Here is a 19,046-nt window from a genome sequence, read left to right on the forward strand (position 1 = left end):
TCCAAATGGCCATTTCATACTAAGTTTGTCAATTTAGGTTACGAAAAAGCTTTTTTATTCAATTTGTAATGCAATTTCTTTTATGTTTAAAATGAAGACAACTCAGTACAATTTTCATGTTCAATTTATCTATAAAATGGATCTGGTTTTTGAGCTTGTTTTTGCAGCAAATCCTTAATATTCTTGCATATTCGTATTCCATTTGAAAATTTATGTAGGGTTAAAAAAATGGATGCCATTTCAGACCTGCATGCAAAAGTTATGGATTTTGAAAGTTAAAGAGGACAAAGGAAGCATTGCAGAGAAGTGGAGGCCCCACTTTGTCTTTTCTTATTTTCTCTCTTTCCAAGAAAAAAGTCACAAAAGAGAGATGAAAGGTTGCACCATACCTTTTCCATTTCAGAAAGGGAAATAAAAGGTCACACATGTATCTTCATTTGTCAGGGCTTTGAAACTCTATATCTATGTCTTTGATTGTGGCAGCTGACCTAAGATGCAATTTTTATCTACTTTTCTGGTTGGTATGAGGCAAAAAAAAAACTATTCTACAAGTGCAATGTTTTGGTTAGAGGGATTGAATTTGAACCAATGTAGAGAAAAATTGAAACCTTATTTTCCAGTAGAGTATAATTTTTTTTTGCTTGAAATTGATGATGAAGAACCTTCAGAGATTCTTTTGAAGAGTATAAAAGTTTGTTTAAAGAGTTGTAAATATTTCCTCTCTAGAGTAATCTTTTTGAAGGATTTGAGTCTTGTGTGGATACCATTGGAGGAATAGTTGAACTATATGCAGCACCTATTACAAAAGGGGAGGCTGAACAAAGGATGGTTCAAAATGAGAATTCTGATTCCCAGGATGTGATTTCTTTCAAGACAACAATTAATATTGAGAACCCAAATGCCCTTAATAATGAGAGTTTAAACATTTAGTGGATTCCACCTATGCTAGGCATCATGATGAATTCCTAACAGAATCAATGGAGAGGACTATTGTTGATGAATGAGCTGATTTTGGCTGGTCAAGTTTGTTTGCTTTAGATATTTGAAAGTGAATCTTTTTCAAGAAAATGAAGAAGTAACACATGAGCCTTTATTGTGTGTTGAGCCAAGTGACTTTGCTGATTTGGATTCAAGGAGTGAATTACTGGTTATTGAAGAGGAAATTCGTCAAGTTTTAATGATAACAAGTTTTATTTACCATACAGGGTAAACGGTTAATTAATGCATTTAGACAATAGACAATAAGATGTAACACAGAAGTATTCATCTTATTATTCGCATATATATAGAAGATATTACAATATTCGATACAATTGATTACAATGATGACCCAAAGTCCATTTCGGACAGTGTACATATGCCTTTTCAAAGGGGTGACTCAATCGTCATGCGCTCGTTCGGATACTATTCTACTCGTCGGCTACAATATAAATTTTAATGACATCATCCCCCCCAAAAGAAAAATCGTCTCCGGATGACAATTACAAAATATCCGAGATAGATTAACAAAACGGAATACATTAACTGACTAACTATAACAAGATAGATATTTTTTCATCACACCACTTTCACATTCATCTGGTGCCTACACCAAATTGGTCTCTAAAAACACGTTGCATCTGTAGCCTCTGCTAACACAATACTGTCACCTTAGCCAATCTGACCTTGATAGCCACCCGTGCCACCACCTCTACTTTCAATGCCTGGGTACGCTGAGCCAAGTGTCCTTTTACTACCTCCAGCTGGATGATCAGCTCCTCTCGAGCTCTCTATGCATCCACCAAGATAGCCTCACGTCCAACACCTACTCTGAGTGCCTCAAAGCATATCACCCCTCTCGAAAGACTTGCTTTAGTGCTCTCTCCACCTCTGGCAGAATGACACTCCATGCCTGCAACAATTCTAGGTCTCATCAACTGGTCACACTTCCCATGACTGATAACCCACACAAAAGTCTATGGAACACACCATTTTTGTGATTTTCTTCCAATCCCACACACTCTTGTTGCCAACCGCTTATGTTTTCTTCATTACCTGTTTATGTTTGTCCCTTCGGTATTGTTTTCCATTCTTAACTGTTTTGCTATGTCATTTGTTTTTAGAACCCCCTATCACTCTTCTTCTGTGTTTACTGGTGTACTGCAATTTGCTTCCCCTCAACTGAGTCTGTACAGTGATCTCAGATTTTTTTGTTATGTTACCTCGCTGCCAATACGCTCTGGTGTATAGCTACACAATGTACTTCCTCTACACGTAGTCTGTACGGTTAGCACAAAGTATGCTAATCAAGGCCATATGGAAATGTTTGTCTTTTATAGTTGGTCATACTATGTTCTTCCCAGGCCGTATGGATGGAATAATGTTCTCCCAAGTTTCTACGGTAACTCTCCTATAATCTTCTTGGCCGTATGGTGCTTCTGTATCCGTCCATACGACACCCTATTTCCTGATTGTACGACGTCTTTTGCCTGGGTCGTACAATGGTATTCCGGCTCGTTCTTTTGTACTGTATGGTCACATAGCTTCCTAGGCCGTACAGTTTTGTCCCTATTTTGTCAGTATGTCCGTATGGTAGTGCGTTGAATGGACCATGCGGTAGTCTCTACCTGGTTGATGATGGGCTGTACAGTATTTCCTTGTTTGCTCCAGAAGGCCGTATGGTGCTTTCTTGTTTGCTCTAACACCCAGGCCCTATGGACCACTGTATGTTGCTTACCTTCTTTCTGAATTGTACGAACCATCGTACGTTACATGCCTTCTTCTTTCTGAGCTGTACGAACCATTGTACATTGCTGCTTCCTTTCTGACCCATATAGAAAATGTTGTTTCTTTGCTTTTTGTCGCTGTATGGTGTTCTAATTTCCCACAAGTTTTCAGCCGTACGGAAATGGGCCATACGGTGTTCCTTCTCTGCATGGGTCAAAGCTCTTTTTGCATTTTGGTACACTCTTTCCTGAACATGCAAATTGCCGTACGGTCTTTGTGATTTCCTTAAGGCCGTACGGTGCATTAACTTGTGCTCTCCTTGAGTCCGTACGGTCCAATATATTAGCTGGTTATTACCCATACAGTGATACTTCTTCCTCTCTTGTGCTGTACAGTGTGTCATGTACAATATCTTCTCATGTTTGGCCGTACGGTGGATCACCTATGATTTCCTGTCGCCTTTTGCCTAGCTGTACGACGTCCTTCCTAGGTCGTACAACATTTTTTTTTTCTTTACTGTCTTCCTTTCTTACTTACGCTCCTGATAGGCCATACGACTCTATTTTATGGCGAACGTACTCCCTTCCACTCTCCTCCACATGTGCCCATACGGCCAGAATTCCTTTTGACGCTTGTCTGTACAATGTACTTGCTTTGCTTTCCTAAAAGGCCATACTATTTTAAATACAGCTGTTTTTAACTCTGGATTCCAATTATCTCCCACTAGTATATTCTTCGGTTCGGTTTCATCTCCCAAATTCATGGTTTGTACTGTGGCCTCTTCATATTTTATTGGCTTTTCTTTATTGAATACATGTGTAGGTGTTTCAGCCAGTTGTGTGTTCCCTTCTTTTATTTCCTTAAATTCTTTTGGAAATCCATCTTCGTTGCGTTCTTCCTCTATTGTTAGTATGTTGCAGCTTTGTAAGAGTTCATAATCCTCCATCTGCTAGTGAAATAGACCGTTCACCGAGTCCAAATCGTCATCCTTCGATCCACTTCCAACCGTAGAACTCTTTCCTCATCCGGTTCCATTTGCTTCTTACCTTCATCCTCTCCTTCTGAATCAGACGATATGGCTTCTTCTCCCACCATTTGTGTGTGTAAATCAATAATGAATCTCCGTCCTCTGCTCTCCATTGATAGTGTATTCTTCTTCCAGTCATGTTTAACCTTTGCTTGTACGAGCCATCCTCGTCCAAGAATGGTGTCATATCCCCTTCTTTTTAGTGGAATGACTACAAAGTTGAGTAGGAACGGTTGTGTTCCAGTCGTTACTAGTTGTGCCATCAAAATCCCTAAAGGCTTAATGCCATGTTGGTCTGCAGTTAGCAATTGGAATGTGGGTGGCCACAACGTTGGCTGTCCCAACTTCTTTCAGGTATCCTCTGGTAGGACATTTACCCCCGAACCTTCGTCCACAATTGTGTTTGAGAGGATTGTTTCCAATATACCCATTTGTATGACCATCAGATGCCTTCTTGATGTAAGAGCTAGCAGCATTGGGTCTGTTGTCCTGGTTTCACTTCCCTTATCCTGCCTAGGTTCTTTTGATAGTTTAGCTGGCATAGTTGGGGCATTGTGAGGATCAAATCATTTAATTTTACTGGCACTTCATTTTGTAATATCTGCCTTATGATGTTTTGTTCTGTGTAGTTCCTCGTTGAGGTACCTGCAGTGTCCCCCTTCTCCGTTTGTGATTTCTCTGTCTGCATCCCCTTCTCAATTTTTGCTTGTGCTTCTTCCAGTCTCTTCTTTTCTTCTGTCGGGTTTGGGTACAACTTTTCTTGTTTACGTGTAATTGCCAGGACTTCCTCTTCGTCTGTTCCCGATTCGATGAGATCAAATTCACTCTTGATTTCGATTTCAGGCACTTGGCATCGTCATGGTCTCTATGACCACACCATCTGCATAACAACTACAGTGTGTTCGTCATTGTACAGTTTCATGCAAAGTGGCCTCACAAGTTGCGTGCCCGACATTGAACCATCAGTCAGTCATTCGCATCATACTAAATTTGACTACGACCCCCATTATTATTGTTATTATTGTTGTTGTTGGTGTTGTTGTTTTGTTTGCTTTTGTTGTTTCTCTACCCACCCGAGGTGGCACCGTCATTGTTTGTGTTTCCATTACCTCTTGACATGGATGCTTCCTGTGTCAGGAGCACTTATTGATGCCCTCTTGTTTTCATATTGAATGGGCATTCCTTTGTGGAATGTCTCGCAATTTGGTAAATATCACAGAACTGATTCTTCGGACAGGATCCCTTAGTGTGGCCATTTGTCTTGCATTTTGTGCACCATAGCTCATTTTCTTTGGTCTAGCTATTCCCTTTCTGCATATTCTTAAACTCTTTCATCATCCTGGTCATATCCTTCTGGAGAGCACAGACCTTCTTACTGCCCTTTTCATCACCATTGCTATCTTCAAAAGAGGATTCATCCTAGTTGGATGATTTTCTTTTCTTCTTCTTTTTTTGTTTTCTATTCACTTTCTAAGTCCATCGCTCGATTCTATGCTTCAGTGTATGATAATGGCAATACAATCTTCATTTTCCTTTTTAACTTTGGGCGTAGTCCTTCTATGAACCATCTCTTTCTCAGCCCGTTTGCTGGCTTACTTTCCATTTTATTTACTAATTCTTTTAACTTTCTAGCATATACATAGACTGTTTCATTTTTTCCTTGTTTCGTAGTGTATATTTTTGCTACTATCTCATTGTCGTCTCATAGCAGTTAAACGTTCCAATAAATTCCTTCTTTATGTTTTCTCATGTGGTTAGCTTTGTTAGATCGGTGTCAGAAAACCAATCGATTGCTACACCTTGTAAGGTGGTTGGAAATAACCTTGCCCATTTGTCTTGGTCATTTTCTCCATTCGCTGTCCAAATCGTCTTGCAAGTTTTGCAGTGTCTGATTGGGTTAGCCATGCCATCCCTTTCGAACTTTGGTAACTTTTCCTTTGGAATGGCCATCGGTACCCTCTCTTTTGTTGTGCGTTGTTGTCTGTACACATGTTGTTCTCTACATGCGTACTGCTCTGAACACTCGTGTTACGGACACCTTTGTTCTCAAGTGGTGTGAAGGCTTCCTCAAGGACTTGGTTGTTTTGACCAAACTGTATTTGCTCGTTAGGTGTATTAGGCACGAAGAGTTCACCCCATGCTCGTGTTCCTTCGACACTCCAAGTTGCGCTGGTCCTTTCCCTTCTATCTGGATTCCCCCTTGGCGTATACCAGTTTGCCAATTCTTTCTTTGTTCCTTTGATCACCCTTTGCCTTTCTCGGGCTTCTTCTATCAACCTTTCCCTTGATCGACTTGGCGACTGCACTCCGTTCATCAATACTCCTGTGGTACCATGGTCACCTTTCTGTGCCACCACTACCGTACCCTTCCGCAAGTTGTTGGAGTCTGTGCCTCCAGTCGCTTTGTTTTGTGCAGTTTAATACTTCCTATGCCACTCTTATGGTGTCATCTTCTGGATTCTTATTTCTATCTTTATTCAATGTGTTCGACACTCATAGCACTTGGTCCTTATAGGCAACAGTGTCCTTATAGGCAACAGTGCCAAATGTTTACTGTATAGGGTAAATGATTTATTAATGCATTCAGACAATAGACAATAACATGTAACACAGAGGTATTCCTTTTATTATTCGCATGTATACAAAAGATACTACAATATTTGATATGATTGATTACAATGATGACCCAAAGTCCATTTCAGACAGTGTCCATATACCTTTCTGAAGGGGTGACTCAACCGTCATGTGCCCATTCGGGTACTATTTTACCTGTCGGCTACAATATAGATTTTACCGACAACAATTTCAACAACCCATAGCAGTTATTTAAACAATGTTTCTAGGTAGAGTGCGTAGAAGTCTTTTCCATCAACAGAGTTGAATCCGAAACATTGATGACAAGAACATCTATGCAATCTACCCAGAAAAATGGTCTAAATTATGTTCAAGTTTTCTCAAGAGTTGGTAGCACCACAGATTCAATGAAGATCTCATTTGGAAGGCCTGAGTTTAGAAGAGACTCTAAGGCATGGATGGACAATCCACTCATGCAAAATTGCAAACAGTTAAAAAGGCTTTGAAAACAATGAAGTCAGATTATCTACACTTCCTTTAAAACAGGGATCAAATCTTCAAGTTTGCAGAAGGGATTCTTGATGCATTTGGATGAAAAGGAAGTTAGTGAGATCACTGTCAAGCTTAAATCCATAAAAGTTTTAGTAGAAATTGTCGAAAAAAACACTTCTAGATGCAGGAAATCAGCTTTATGTTACCAAACAATTTAGGGAGAAAGAGAACATAGAAAGAGTCAGGAATTGAGAGAAGTGATTGATGAACTTGATAGACTCCAAGATGATTTTGATCCAGAATATTATACAAAGAAAGCAGAAAATGAAAATTTTGATTAGCAAGATGATTGGTTTGAGATAGAAGATAAACTGATAAAGACCAGGATTAGTAGAGAGAAAGAATGCTCGAACAGGGAAGGGCAACTTCTAGAATATGGAGAGAACCTGACTAATATTTGGGTGGAGAAGGCAATACAGAAGCTATCCCACTCCATCTAGTATGAATGTCCTTCACCCCCAGGTTATTGTCTAGATAGATTTATTATCACTCTTATCCAACCTCTGGTCTAACAGAGATTTATTCAACGTTCCTGCCTACACAAGAGGACAGGCTACCACCTGTCTTGTATACTGCCTCCTTGAGCTGCTGTTTAGGGCAAGGCTCCTGATGGTCGATTGAGAACATTCTTGGCCTTCCCAAGGAGTAGTGTTTTTTCTCCCTCCCAACGAACCATGACAGTAGGGCTTCTGTTCTCATGATCAAGGTGTGGTGTTTAGTCATGACGTGGTATCAGCTGATTTGCTGAAAGAATTACCCAATGAAATGATGGTTGACCTTGTGGGTTCAGGTCAAGGAGAATATTATTTTGATTTAGAGGATGATGAAGTGGAGAGCAATAATGTTGAGACTCCAAGAACGAACAAATTGCCCTCCAGATGAATTTCATATGATGATTAGAGCAGTGCAGCATTAGCATGGTGGAGCTACTTTTGTAGTATGTACGTATGTCAAGGATTAACATGGACTATTGGAAACAAATGCTGAAGAAGTATACCATGGGAAGTTATGGACCGAAAATGCAAAATCAATGCTGCTTTTATATTTTCCTGTAGCCATCTTATGAGTCTATTAGTCTTCTTACAATTGGATTGAGGGTTTTTTAAGCAAAATTTGATGTTCTACTAAGTTCATGTCTCTTGAAAAGGTGTTTTCAGCTAAGGAAATGATCAGATTTTTCCATTTTAGTTGAGGACGGTTAGTGTTGCATCAGTTGTTCTTTTCAGATGATGAATTTTGGAAAATCTGATTGATTTCATACTGGGAAAGTTGCAGATTCATGCATTTCAGACCATTCAGGTGCTTGACACAATTAGTTTTTGGTTAAACTTGAAGGGAAGAGTATTTCAACTCACCAAGTTCTGGGTTAGTTGGGAATTCAAGCACCAAATAGTTTTTATTTCTTACCTTAATCCTACATGTGTCTTGGGCAACAGATCAGCAATTACCATGCCAGAATTCAAGAGCTTGGAATTGAAAGGGATGGGAGCCATTTTCTTGAAACTGTTGAAATGGTGCAATGGAATTGCAGATGAGAAGTCAATATCCAAGGGGCTTCTTGATAAGTTGCAAAGAATTGTTGGTTCTTGGGTAGGAACGAGGAAGAGTGATGAAGGTTTTCGTTGATGGCAAATTGCAAGAAAGTAAATCTAGCAGGAGTTACAAAGCTCCTAGGATGGTTTGGAAGCCAGGAACTCTATTGATAAATCAAGACTGATTTGGTTGGTTGAGGTTGGCAAATGCTTTAGGGAAAACTATTCGAGGGAGGGAGTATATTAATGCCCCCATTTTTGACAATCTTGTTTTCTGAACTGTGGGCCAATTTTTTCTTGTAAGCTTCTATGCATGCTAGGGAGAACTCCAAACTTATTGGAGGATATGAGCTCAGAATTTATGGTTCCTATTTGTAGCAATGAGCTCAATTGGTGTTATGGATTGCTTGACACTTTTAGAAGTATTTTTTTAACTTTTGGACTCTGGGTGTTTTTGAAACTTCTTGAAGAGTATGCTACTAAGTCTTGGTTGTAATCATCATCCTACATTTTCAATATCTTCTAATGTGATAGCTTCTGCATGTAATAACTATTATAATTGAATATATCGATTAAACATCAATATTATTATTAAATAAATAATTGAATAATAATATATATTGATCATTAAATAAATAATTATCAATTAATAAATATAAAATTATAATAAATATTAATAAATCATATATCAACAGTATATTAATCATTCATAGATAATTACAACTTAATAAAGTTAATAATTATTCTTAATAAATAAATGAATAAATTAATAAACATGTATGCACATACAAGGAAGCATTGGCTCCTACTGATTATAGCACTAAGTCAAATTACTAAGATGGAAGGCCATGTAGGCAAGAATATTGCCACACCCGAATAATTGTAATGTCCCCATTTTTGAGTTGTGGTAGATGTGGTGGATTGAGTCTATTATTGGGTCCTTGTAGGCCGATACTAGTGTTTAGAGAACCTTGTTGTGGAGTTATGTCTCTCCAGTGGTCTATTGTGGGTTTTGGCTCCGTTTTGAGGGACTTACTATTTATATTAAGTCAACATTTAGTTCCGATGAGTTAGAGGAGTTGAGTAATGCTCTTAGTTTTTATTTTTGGCTTTGGGTTTAAGCTCCAAGAATCTTGGAGGGAGTGCCTCTTTTTAGTAATTCACCCCATCAGATTCATTCATCGTCTTTCATCATTAGGATAACTCATGTGTTGTCAGATTTTGATTTTGATGCTTTTCAGTTATTTTCGTAAGACGGGTGAATTATAATTATTATTCAACTAAATATGCTGAGGTTGCTATTGTTGAAATATCATAATATCAGAATATCATAATATGGTTGAAAAGGTCGTTTTTGGAGCCAAAGGGAATTAATAAATTGTATTATTCAATTATGTTCCTAAGTATAAAGCAAAGGGGCTTTTAAGTGAAATGTGTCTTGAAGAAGCCATCTTTTTTTATTATAAACGAAATGCTTTGTGAGAAGGGAATTCATTCTTATCTATCGCTTTTGATATATCTTGGCAATGGTTTGAGTAGTCTGAATTTCTTGTGGACTGATTCCACTTGAATTTAGTCATCAATTGCTTTTGTCGTAAAGCAGTTGAAAATCTGTGTGTTGGAGATGGATTGAACACTCCAATTCACTGCTGTTGTATAGTGAGTGTTACTGGAGTTTTCCTATCTGATTTGGGTGTCCATGTTGAGGGCTTTTTAGTGGTTATTATCTTACCTTTCTTACTGTCATAACTGTATCTCAAAAAGCGATTGAACGGCTGCAAGTTTGGCATTTAACATCACTATTGGTGGTGTTTCAGCATTCCATTCATAGCAGGCATCTGTTATATCTTCTATTTCGTTTCCCTGGGCATGGCATTTGCTGGACAGCCACATGATTGCCTGATAAAAGTGCTAGTATCATTGTTTGGGCAGCGTTTACTTGGCTTAGGTGCTATTTGCAATTCTGGTTCAGAATTGGCATAAAGGTTAATGCACAAGATCTCTGCTCTGCTCTAAGCATCATACACAGTTTCTTATTTGTAATTTTCTGAGTCTGGAGAAATTGATGGAAATTGCAGCATTAGTTACCAGTTTGTAATGAAGCTGGTATAGTTATTATTGCCATTCATTTCAATATCTTTTCAGCATTGGATATATAATGAAAAATCATATATTCTGAAATAACCACAAGAGTGCGAGACATTTCCATACAAAGATAATATTATTCAGCATTAGAGTAGTGTGAGCTAGTTGGGTTCATTACAACAATAATAATCAAAGAAAAAATATATGAATTAATGAAACCATATCCGATGGCACTATAGACTGTTGACTTTCCTAATGTGACTAAACATAGGCCTGAGACCGACAGTTCATTCCCTCCATGTAGGCAGAATCATCCTTGTAGGCAAGGTACTGTTAGAGTTAGTAGAGCAAACAAATTGTATCGAAAGATGGTTACCGATATTTGAGCAAGGGATACATCCCATGTATGAAAGGGAATATAAAATGTCAGTATTGAGGGGAAGGAAAGGCACCATCATGTCCGAATGAAACATACTCATTCAAAAGGAAATCATAACTAGTTTGTTCTTTAACAGCAACGAACAACCAGTTTATAAGTAAAAGCATAAGCTCTTATATATACATCTATTTCTGTGTCAGGTCTGTCCATGCCTGAATCTCTGATTGAATGATGGTTTTTGGAATATCTATGGTTGTTTGGCAATGATTAAGTTGTCATTCATTTGATTAATAGAAGTTTGAAGAATTTATTTGGTTCTTAGTGTTATGTGTACAAATATATTGAAAGGGAGAAGGGAAAGAGGAGTTGATTGGTATGCATCAATTATTGAGCTTGAAAGGTTAATGCAACATAAATATTATTATCTCATCTTAATTCATCATCAAAACAACTATCAAAGATGTACTAGATGTACTTGATGAACTAGTTTGGAAAAAAGTGGTGAGCATAGCTGCTTGGATCTATAGCCCGAATCTGACCTCACAAAATAATTGTGAATTTACAATGATTTTGTAGGCTCCAACCCACAGGTATTTACAACTGAAAATGGAGACTTTGACCCCCAATCTGATTTGCAGGCACCAACCTAAAGGAGACACCAATCCTCTAATCCAAAGGGCTAACTACCAACTTAGATAATGAGGCTCTAAACAAAAGAACCAAAAATCGGAATCAGATCGGAATCAGCAAGGCTTACTTGAATCATGAATTGCCTATGAATTGGCAAAGTGAAAGAACTCTTGAAATTTAAAGATTTTAATGATTTAAAACTTGTTTTTTGCACCTTTTACTAAATATAACTTAAAAACACCATAACATCATCAAATAGAAGTTAACATACATAAACAAGAAACCTAATTGATAAATCCATCACATATGTAAAATGTAAATTGTAGCTTAAGTAAATGGAAATCATAGGATCATAATGAGTCATGACATAGATATATAGATTATAGAATTATAAATGTTGTCAAATCATAAATGTCTATAAGATGAAGATCCATAATGATAAAACCAAATCAAAATGACATCAAATCATAATGTATGTAAGATGAAGATCCATGATGATGAAACACATGTCTATCTGTAAATTCAAATTGTAAACAAAATGAAAAAACAAGGCTCTAGCTCAAGCCTCATCATCATCCTCAAGCTCAGTTGTAGCGTCAGCCTTTGAATGCCTTTACAAAGGTGTCTAAGGTAGGTCCTAGAGGACCGATGAGCCATAGCCCCCGCATGTGAGATGGGTGCATAAACATCACTAGGGCCTATGTCTGTGGCATGCTCTATTCATGCACGTGTGTGTTTGCTAGTGCCTAAACGTGCTCTACCCTCCTCTGTCATGGCCACAGCCTCAACCTCTCTATCTACCTGGTCAACCCACTCATGGTCTTCCTCAGTGAAAACTGTTGCATCTGTAGCCTCAGTGAGCCACTCTAACTCTAGATCAATCTCCTCTAGAATGATTGGAGAGGGGTTAGTGGCCAAAATTCTATCTGGTCCTAAGGTGGAGGTTGTAATGAACAAATAAAAGATCATTCAACCTCTGCATAGATAACCTATTTCGCCTCTTCAAGTGGATATGTTCAAACATGGACCAACTGTGCTCACATCCAAAAGCGTTGCTAGGCTGATGCAAAATACAGATGGAAATCTTCTGAAGATTTGGGGTTGATTGCCTAAACATTTGCCACCATCTATCTGAAATGAGGGAAAAGAAAAACAATTAGTCTCATTTACAAGCACAACTTGAAGGCTAAATTACAAAATCAAAAATTAAAATGCATAAGTCATAACAATTATGAATTAACTTTAAGAATATATTGCTTTTAACTATTTGTAATGATGTGTGAGCCTCTATGGCCATCTTGCTAGAGAAAAGTGACCCTTATTATTGAATTTGTCCAACTTAGTGGTTGTAGTTGAGGCACTATCATCAGGACTCAATCTCTGCATGATTGTGTGGCCTGTAAAAACCTGCTCATCCTCCTTGAAGTTAGGATGTAAACAATATGCTGGATTAAGGTAATAGGCAGCTGCATGGATGGGCCTATGGAGTTGATTCTGCCATCTCCTATCAATAATGTCCCAAAAGGGGCCATACTTCTCCAACACTTTTGCGTATGAGGCTCTAATGGCCTCCTTGGTCCTATCCATGCCCTCATATATGTAGTCTATAGAGGGATTTTTCCCATTAGTAGTTCGTGGGAGAGATACAAGGGGCTTATTGATCTACATAGTGCAAAATTTTTTTTTGAGTCAAAACTAAATTATAAAGCTAAATCATTAAATAATTAAATAATAAATAACAATATTAAATGTTAAATTGTAAAAAATTTACCTTGATTATTTCTTGAGTAGGTGCCCAAAAACCATTCCCATCAAAGAGGATATTCCGCACATCTATCCTGTGGTGGTCGTAGCATAGGAAGAAGAAACAAACTCCTCCCCAACAATCATGCGCCTCAATTCTTTTCTTGATGTCATCAAGAACTTCAGTATAATGAAATTCGAGGCAAACCTCGTGATGCCCAGACGAGCTAACTCCTTATTTTCTGTGTATTTCCTCATTGTGGTGAGGACAAATGCATGTATATAAACTTGCATATATTTATGACCTTCACTACACATTATTTGATCCACTCAATCTTAACAATGTCCTCCAACATGATGTCAAGGCAATGTGCGGCACAAGGAGTCCAAAATATTGTGGGGTGCCTCTCCATTAATAGTTTGCCTGTGGAAATTTTAAAATTAATTAGAATTTTACACATGTTAAGAAACTTAGAATTAAAAAAGTTCAAAAGTTGATAAGTTAAACTTAAAACTTAAAAGTTTACTTGCAACAACATAACTTGTTGCATTATCCGTCACCACTTGCATCACATGTTCTTCCCCCACCTCTGCTATGACTTCCTCAATAACCTCACACAAGTATGTGGCATTTTTGACTTGAGAGGAAGCATCAATAGATTTGATGAATATGGTGGATCTTACAAAATTGAAATAGAGCGAAACAATTTAACTATCATGATTATGATTCATGGACCATCAACAAATTAGTAATCGACAAATCAAAATTTAAATTAGCATGTAGGAAAGTAGAATGATCAATCAACTCCATAGGGAACAAGAAATTGAGGAGTGTTCTTACCCTCCTATCTGTCCAACCATCAATCATGATTGTGAAACCCTTTATGTTCCATTCCTTTCAGTGGTCGATTAGCTCAAACTTCATGTCCTCTACCATTTTTTCTAAGAGGTAGCCACTCAACTCAGCTCAATAGGGGCTTTAAAGCTTGGACCACAAATAGTTACATCTATCATGCCTTGCCAATAAGGAGTTCTGCCACAAATAGATTATGATTAGAAATTTAGAGAACAAATTATTATGTAATATCAAAAATGATTATACGATTACACAAGTAGAAATATTAAATAATTAACAAAGAGAACAAATAAAAAAGATTTAATTACTTCGCTGCAATAAATGGTATGTTACAAAAGTACCAAAACTTGCAAATTTGTTTTCTGGCAGATGAATCTTCTTGTTCAAACTACCCATGCTCTCAAGCGAGGGTTGTGAGCTAGGAGTAGTGCGTGGCACAAAGTAACTATCCAATTTAGACATCTGCAATCTACGCTGAAATATAATAGGCCTAGGCTCAGTATAAGAACGGCGAGCACTAGGACAAGCACTAGCACTAGGACGAAAGGGAGTCCTAGAAGAACCCTCTCCAACGCAACCTACAGATGCGGATGCGGATGAGGGAGCATGGGAGCCAATAGCACCTAACTGATCAAGTTGTCTTTTCTTATTTAACTTTTTTTGTTCCAAAGCCGTTAATGCCATATAACATTTTCTTTTTGCTTCAGCGGTTTGTTTAGAGCACGGGGTAATATCATGTCCAGGTATGCCTGCAATATGATAATTGAATCTATAGATGCCACCTGAGTTGATTTCTTTACAAAAGAAACATTTTGTTTGATATTTTTTTTCTCAGAATTTTTTTTAGTATAGATCCAAGTCTCATCCTTTTTAGGCATTATGGAAAATGAAAGCTAAGGCAGCTACAATAAGAAAAATTCATTACAAACTTAAACTAAAAAAAAAAAAAAACAGCAAACCCTACATTATTTTTGAGCAAATTGTACAATGTAAAATCAAATAGATGTTTGCAATTTGTTATTAAAACATTGTAGGGTATGCAAGATTGCACCTAACAATTTAGTAAAAAAAAATGTTGAAACTAAAACACATTCAAGATTTATAAATAAAAACTAAAAAACATTGAGAAAAGAATGAAAAATACACTAAGATATAAAAAAAAATTTAACACTTACCTCTTGCAAATGAGTTGAGGAATGTTGCTATTGGCTTCTTAAAACTCCCAGTGCAATCTTATGGCCTCCGCAAACTGAATTTTGATCTCCTTGATGCTCTTCTTTCTTGCTATTAGCAACCCTATGTGGTTTCTCTTTTCTCTTCCCTTCTCTTCCCTTTTCCTCTCTTCTTCTCATACTAAACAATTAGAAGGCCCTTTAGGGTTATAAAAAGAAGGAAAGACAAAAGAAAAGATTAAAAAAGTGCTTTTTTTTTAATGATTTTGAGTTGACCCTCTATGCTAGTTGCAGCTGATTTCATGCACCAATTTGTGGAGATTTCTGTATAGATCATGATTTTGGCGATTCATGCGATTTTTGGCACAAAAATTGGCGAGCTGATTCATTGATTTACCATGAATCGCATGCCTTGAGTCAGATCTCCAAATCGCCTGAATCGTGGTGATTCATGTTACTCTACTCTAAACTGAATAAAAATAATATTTAGGAATAACGAGATATTTGTCATGTGAACCTTTCAAACTAAATCTGCATTACTTGAGTGATCTAATTTGCCTAAGTAGCCAATCTTGATTCTAGTTTAGATTTGTGTTATGAGATTTAACAAAAGAAATTCAAACCGGATTCTAGTATCATGGGTCCCGCATCCCCACCCGTGGTAGGAGAGAGGGAAGCACCAGTAAAATGAAGCAGTCCTGTCCTACCCCTACGGGGCCAGAGCTAGTTGGATCAGAACCATCAATTGAAGAAGCACTGGTAGCGGAGGTAGAGGCAAAGAATATAGTAGCAGAGTCACCTAGAGTCAAGGCAGAGCCTCTAGTTCCATTTCTAGTAGCATTTCGGTGCAGACCGAGCCCTCTATCTATATGGGGATCCAGCAGCCAAGACAGAGACAACAAAGGCAAAGGCAGTTTACCTTGATCTATTCCAGAGAAATGACCACAACCCCATACTATTCTAAAGGCAGGCCAAGAAAACCCATCTTCAACCACAGATCTAGGGACGGGCAGAACTATATGGCCATTTTCAACTCTATCTATCTATATATATATATATATATATATATATTTCATAGTTTCATACATGTAAAATGTCAATATTCATACATTAATGGTTCAAAACTTCAAAGTTCAAACATATAATAATAATAAGTTTGAAGCATGTTTCTCAGAAAATGATAAATCCGTAATTGTCAATATACAACTTTATCTTTCATGCATTGCAAAAGTCTAAAAATGTCATTAGATGATGAAAATTTAAATCAGATGTAATGTCCCCTCTTTCTAGCCACTATTTTCTGATGTGTTGTTAGCCCTTTACAGCATGGTCGCATGGGCCAACCAAGACTTTACAATGATCAATTTGGGATTTGGCCTTAGGCCAATCAGAGTTGATATAGTGGGGTTGTTTTATATACTTACTATTTATAGCAGTTCAAAAGGGATATGGCTCTATCGTATTGGACTTGGACCATTTTGCCATGAGCTTTCCAACAAGCTATTACACATGCCTTTCCGAGTTAAAGAGGACATTTATTTTAATGGCAAAAGACTTGATAGTCTTTTGTTATGCCACTTTTTTATTAAGAGGAGATGTTAATTAAAGTGGAATAAGACAAAAGAAATATGAAGAGTCAAGGAGAGGAAAACGAAGAGGCACAAAGATGGCTACAAAAGGACGTTTAGAGGCTCATTCTCTTCATGCTTGGATATTGATTTCATTTAAGATTTCTCTTGGAGAAACTAAGGAAGCTTCAACTTCTATTTAGGATTGTGAGGACAGAGACCTCTAGGCTCTTCTTGTGAATCAGAAAAACCCAATTCAGCTTTGTGGTGGATTCTGTTGTGAGGTTTTCACACCATCGCCCCAAAATATTTTGGGACCCCCCTTTTTTGGGCAAGCCTTGGCAATTTTTGTAGATTTTTAGAATTTTTTTTCAGTTGCCTTAGCAAGATTTGGAGTGGTCCAAAGATTTTCGATTTGAAAATTTTACACCTTGGACGCCTTCGAGCCAAGAAGGATTTGATTTGCTTTATTTTTTACCTGATGTGAAACTTGATTTTTCGGGACGTGCAATTTTATCCTTAGGCCAAAAAGAATTAAAAAACAACATTTTTTCGATGGTTAAAATGAATACTTGGCAGTATAAAATTGCAACATTTGTATTTCGATGGGATTTTGAAAATTTGAAATAATTGTATAAGCTTGAGCATTTTCAATATGAAAATTTTAGATTTAGTGGTTTTCGAAAATCTTGAAATTTTTTGGTGAAAAAAGAAATTTTTGATAGTGAAATTGAATTTGGAGTTTGAATTTTGACTGCTAGGAGAAGGATTAATTTTGTTAAAAAATAAAAAATAAAATTGTATTGCCAAATTGAAATTAGATTAAATTGCAAAATCTCATTAATTTGGTTGAAATTTAGCCTAGAAGGTTTTAGAAATGTCAAAGGAAATTGATAAATTGGAATTGAAAAATGGTTTTAGCTTGCTAAATTCGATTTTAATGATATTTTAAGTGCCAAAACTTTATTAAATGAAAATTTTGACATCTCCTAGACTTATTTTGTTTCTATTTTGCTAATTTTGATTAAAACTAGAAATTAAATGTGCTAATTTCACTATGGGCTAGGTAATTTTAATGTTGCATTTAAATTTGGGCCATTAATTAAGGGGCTAATTTAATTTTGTTTTTTCCTCCACGTAGGTCAGCCCATTTGGAGAGGCAAAAAGTGTAGTATAAGAGGAGCTTCCCCTCTTATTTTCTCATTCCTTTGTCCTCCTCTTTGGGTGTGTGATTTCCTTCTGAGGAAGGCGAATTCCAGCTTGGGCGTTTTTTGGGGCAGATTTTCCATTTCTTGGCGGCATTTTTCTTCTTCTTGCTTGGGCGAATTTCTGCCCTAGGACGATTTTTGGAGCAGATATGATTTTCTTCCAGCTTGGGCAATTGTTTTTGAAGTCTGATTTCTCCATCTTTGGCAGCAATTTCTCTTTCTAGCTTGCGATTTTATTTGGTGAAGAGGCTATATGATTCAAGGTCTGATATTTGGTGCGTGTGGGCAATTTCAAGGAAGTCAAAATTCTGATTTTTGCTAGGGCATCATATTTTGAAGAGGCTTGAAATTTTCGAGATCTGATCCGAATTTGAAGAGGGCCTGGTTATTGGTAAAGGCAGATTTAAGGTAAAACACTATTCATTTTCAAAGGTGAAGATTGGTAAAGGCGGATTTTATTCCTTGTTCTTGCTTGGTTTGTTTCGCTTATTTTCTTCTTGCACTCATCATCCACCACTTCATCATTCCATTGATAGGTTGAAGTTGGGAGATATAAGTGTAGATTTCATGATAAGACACTTGGAGAGGTAGAAATAAAACCCTAGGATTGAAGTTGGGAGATATAAGTGTAGTCCATCCTAAGGTAACGAAGAGGTAGAAATAAGTGTCAGTCCCATCCTTAGGAAATAAGGTTGGAGATTGATAAGTGTAGTCCATATCATTTAGAACGAAGGGGCGGAAATAAGTGTTTAGTATGGTAGATGTTAGTGCAAACAAGAACCCAAAGGGAACGAATACCAAAAAAGACAAGAAAGACATATTGCCTAAGACCACCTTCTTCTCAAAAGTGAGGAGAATAAGTGATACCAATATCGGTACAGTGAACATGATACAGTTAAAAGAAAGATTGAAAGAAGGACAATCCCCTTTGGCAAAGAAGATCTACAAGAGTGGAATTGTACACTCGGCGACTTTCTCTCCTACTTTGCCTTGTCCAGAATTGGTAATGGAATG

At 37.2% G+C, this 19,046-nt stretch overlaps 1 protein-coding gene across 7 annotated transcripts in view; it reads left to right on the forward strand.

The window, feature by feature from the left end:
- LOC149542888 (Transducin/WD40 repeat-like superfamily protein) overlaps nt 1-19,046 on the forward strand; it is a 233,109-nt gene that overhangs the window by 152,689 nt on the left and 61,374 nt on the right. The window lies entirely within an intron of this gene.

Source organism: Cupressus sempervirens, chromosome 8 (assembly GCF_028749045.1).
Source record: "Cupressus sempervirens isolate cs-2001-9-10 chromosome 8, ASM2874904v1, whole genome shotgun sequence".
Lineage (NCBI taxonomy): Eukaryota > Viridiplantae > Streptophyta > Pinopsida > Cupressales > Cupressaceae > Cupressus > Cupressus sempervirens.